Source organism: Myotis davidii, unplaced genomic scaffold, assembly GCF_000327345.1.
Source record: "Myotis davidii unplaced genomic scaffold, ASM32734v1 scaffold1, whole genome shotgun sequence".
In the NCBI taxonomy this organism is placed as follows: Eukaryota; Metazoa; Chordata; class Mammalia; order Chiroptera; family Vespertilionidae; genus Myotis; species Myotis davidii.
Window position 1 is genome coordinate 7,201,573 of NW_006294681.1, and position 4,593 is coordinate 7,206,165.

Sequence of the window (4,593 nt, forward strand, 5' to 3'; positions counted from 1 at the left end):
GGGGCGCGCAGGGAGGGGGCAGTAAAACTTTTGGAACAAACTTATTTGTTTGTTCAAAGAAAGGCTCTTGGCTTTATCTCCCCTCCGATGACTTTGGCTTCATCAATGCTGAAGTCTAGTGTTTCCAGAATGATCTCAGCACAGAAAATTGTAACTGCTCCAACAGTTAAACACAAGAGGCAGCATCGTATCTGTGGGATAAGAACAAAGACAGGGTCAGTGTTTCTCTACAAGGCAAAAGAAACTAGCATTGCTTTCTGAACTGCACCCATAACCATCCCAAATGGCACCCAGAGCAAACACCCAGGTAAGCATGAGGGTGGGCGCACGCCACAATAAAAGATTACCTTCTTCTTTTCTTCCCTCTCTTGCAAGGGAAGTGGGAACTGGCCCAAAACAAGCAAATGAGGATGCAGCTCACTCTGTCACGTTTAGAGACGAATAGATGCAGAAAAGCAGCAAAGGTACTGAGTTCGAGTGGTGGGTGGGGTGGTGGAGGGAAAGCTGCAGACGACAAGCGGCTGGGCTCTCAAGCCGCTTTAATTGTTGGGATGTTGGAAGGAAGACGCTTTCCTGGATCCACCAAGTGGCATTTGTATGGGCATTACAAAACAGTTATGAACTTTTGTTTCTATTCATAAAAATAAAATCACTTCAGATAATCCAGAAAAATGCACTGAAGTATAAAGGAGAAAAACATCACCCCCAATATTATAGTTCCTTCATTTCACTTGAAAGGTTCCCCATTTCTGTAAATATGGAGCAAAATAATGATTTAAAAATGGCTGCATGATACTACACTGTAGAGATACTCCTTCCACGACTGATGGGCTGGGCCATGTTGAGCATCTACATTCATGGGCTGATGTAGACAGAACCTTTCATTGTGTGGCTAAAGGAGAAGTGTTTGGATAGCTGACATCTGGGGAGAGGGTAATGGAGGAGATGGCATATCACCTCCTGCCCCTCCCATTGGCTTGGGTGTAGGTCCCACTGACAAAAGTGCTCAAGGCAGGAAATGAATACTTACATTCATGGGCTACTCTGTGGGGCTCTGGGTCCACACCCATCTCCTTAGGGGCTCAGGTGACAAACCTGAGCAGGACACAGGAGGGGCGTTTCTACCTTGTGAACCCAGAACCTGGCCATGCTAAGGCTGGACCCCTTGTATTTTCTTGCTGGGCAACTTCGTCTACAGTGGTGAGGGTCCCTCAGGGTACCCGTGAGGACAGGACATGGCACAGCAGAGCTGGGGGAACCATGTCTTCCTTATGACAACCCTCAACTGACACCTTCATTCTCCATGTCCTCACTGAACACCAGACTCTTGATCTTCCCCTCAAACACGTGTCACCCTCTATAGAGTTCTTCACCTCCATCAATAACTCCACCATTGCTCCCTTGGGCCAAAGACCTCTTGGCTTCACCCCACACAATTCATCCATCATCAATCCTGTTGACTCTGTCTTCAAAAGACATCTAGTATCAGACCACTTCCACCTCTTCCTGACTTGTCTCAGCCACCATCATCTCCCGCCTGGAAGTCTATACCAGCCTCATGGGTCTCTTGCTTCCTTCCTTTTCAGAGCAGCAGAGGGTTGTTTTAAGATAGGAATCAGTTCATGTTGCCTTCTTCCATGAAGCGCTCTCTCAGTTTCCCATCAGAGTGAACTCCACGCCCTTATATGACAGCCGGCAAACCCTGGCACATTTTGGCTCATGCTTCCCTCTCCCCCTTGGTCATCACACTCTGGCTGCTGGAATAGGTCAAGAGGATGATGCAGAAATGGGGGAGAACTGTACAAAGTAATGATGGTGGAAGACAATAGAACAGAGAATGCTGGGTGCTGAATAACACGAGACGCCTTTAGACACAATAGAGACCATAGCAGTGTTGTTGGAGGTTGGGGTGCGGGGAGAGGCTTAAGAAGCTATTTCCTGTCCTAGCCAGGATTGCTCAGTTGGTTGGGCATTGGCGGGTGCACCAAAAGGTCACTGGTTTGATTCCCGTCAGGGCAAATTCATCCCCAGTAGGGGGTATGCAGGAAACAGTGGATCGATATTTTTTTTTCTCTCTCCCTTTAAAATCTTTTTTTTTAAAAAAGCTATTTCCTGTTACCTGTGTCTGTGCTTAGCTTTTATTGTTCAGTTGCTCAGACAGACTATTTTTTTTTTTTTTAAAGAAGAGGCTTGCTGAACTGGTTAAGTGTAGGCAGAAAAATGCAGTAGCAAGATGCTATTTACATGCAGTCTTTACTATTCTCACAAGACCAACAGATGGCTCTGAGCTCCATTTCACAGGTAAGGAAACTGAGGCTCAGAGAGATGAAATGGGCTGCTGAGGAAGATGAAGCCCAGATTCTCCTGCCTCCATCCGCACTGCTTGGTCCCTGTAACGATTCAATTTCCCAATACTGAGTCTATAAATTAGATTTCTCACAAATTCCTAGTGGCTTTCCCCCTCTGGGAGTGTTCAAAGGAGAAAGATTTTAATTGAATTATAACATATTTTTCAAGTTGCTACTCTGGAGACACTCTTATATTAGGTAGAAGAAAGCTTGCGTGGTCTCCTCCAGCAAAAAATAAAAATTAAAAAATTAAAAAAAAATTCAGTGGTCGAAATGCTGTTTGTGGCTGTTCCATGTGGCCCACTGCATCAGTGTCACCGTGCATTTAGGTGACACGGGGCTCTCAGAGGAGGCTGGTGTCCTAGGAGTGGTAACCTTAGACCCCACTCAGTTAGTGCTTAGGGTCAGAGGAAGCCAGCTATGCCCGAGAAGGCAGAACTTTCTGGGCCCCTGTGAACCTGGAGCCCAGAATTTCACTCACTTACTCAGGGACAATGGTCCCAAAGCTCAGACTCTTCCAGCCCTTCAGTAGGTGAGGATGTGGCCTCCAGCCGCCTGCTGCTCCTCAGCACTCACCATTAGGCACACGTGCTTGGTGGAAGAGGCACAGGCTAGAGCCAGACCTTCCTGGTTTGAACCCTGGCTCTGCCACTTACCAAAAGAGGAGTTCATCCTTCTCCGGCCACAGCCAGGATGCCTGCCTCACAGGCCCCAAACCCACACGCACCTGAAGGACACTAAATGCAGCCCTCCCATTCCCCACGGCCAGCCTCAGTTCCTGCAGCTGGAAAATGGGGTGAATCTGCGCCTGTAGGATTGGACTCTGAGCACCTTTAACACTGGCACGTTCTGGTTCCCTGAAAGGGTGACCTGAATTAGTGAGCTAGTATTAATGATGACGGACTTGGCAAAGTGAGGTTCAGATGGACCGTTCTGCACCTTCCTCCACTTCAATCTACCTTCTGATCATCCCTACCTTCCCCCCCACAGCCCCCCTCAGCTGTCAACCCTGGATAAGCTGCTGCACATTTACACCAGCTCATCTCACCTCAGTCATGCTGCTCCGAAGTCTGTTTATTCATCTTCTGTACATGCCCATCGAAATTTCTATGGCAACTGCGCCAATATTTTTAGTTCTCACAACGCTGCCTCTCTGTTTTAGTAAAAGATTCTGCCTTGAATGTTTCTGAGAAGATCAAGGTCACCTGATCAAGCTCACAAGACAACAGTCACCTTTTTCCCCATCTCCACACCCAAGTCTTTTCTCTCCACCTCAGTGGAAGTAGTTGGACTCCCCACCATAAGGCTAATAACCCCTCTACCTGGCCTCCAGCCCAGCATTCACCTACTCTCAACTCCTTTCACCCAATATCCTGGGTATTTGTGAGTTACAAATACTCCAGGTTGCCTAAAAGAGTAAACAAAGCAAAACAAAAGTGAAAAGCAATAGTGCATTTTCCAAAGCTGCTCAATTCCACCATCGTCTGCACATTATACCTACTCCTGCCTCCTATGGCAGCGAGGAAAAACTCGGGCTCCCGAGTGGAAGAGGCTCGTCTCTAGGCCTGGTCCCACCACTTGTCAGTGTGTGAGCCTGGGCAAGTTGCTTCAGTCTTCTGTGACCTCGGCTTTTCCATCGCTATATGGGGATGGAAATGGTACCCAGGGAGCTATCCGAGCACAATGTTCAGCTCTGGGCCCTGTTCACAATGAGCTCTGAGCTCACAACACCGGGTACCTGTTGTTAAAATGATGTAACCATCAAACCTCTCACGGGAAGTTTGAGATTCCTCCTGTTCATCTCTTCTGCACTGCACTGCTCATCCCTCACCCCCCTGTATTCTGTTCTCCTGCTCTGTGGATGCCTTTTGAGGTAACTGCCAAATGGATGCCGCTTCACTGCCTCTGAGGGGCAACAGTCTCTGTGAAGTCCCTGGCCCTGGCTTCCCTGGGCTGTGTTCCATGTTCTCCCCCTGGCAGCCCCTTCTTCACGACCCCTTCCATTTTCTGCTCCCACAGATGCCTCTCCATGCCCTCGGCTAGTCCTTATCCCTCTCCTCTCGTCCTCCTTGGTGATCTCATCCAGCCCAAAGCTCTAACCTCATCCTTGCAGAGAGATGTTGACCAGCCCAGCCTTTCCAGCCCTGTCTCCTCTGTGCAGACCTTCCATTCTGGCTGTGAGGATGAACTACACGGACTCGTGAGTGGACAAAACTGGAGCAGCCACTGGCACTGACATTGGATT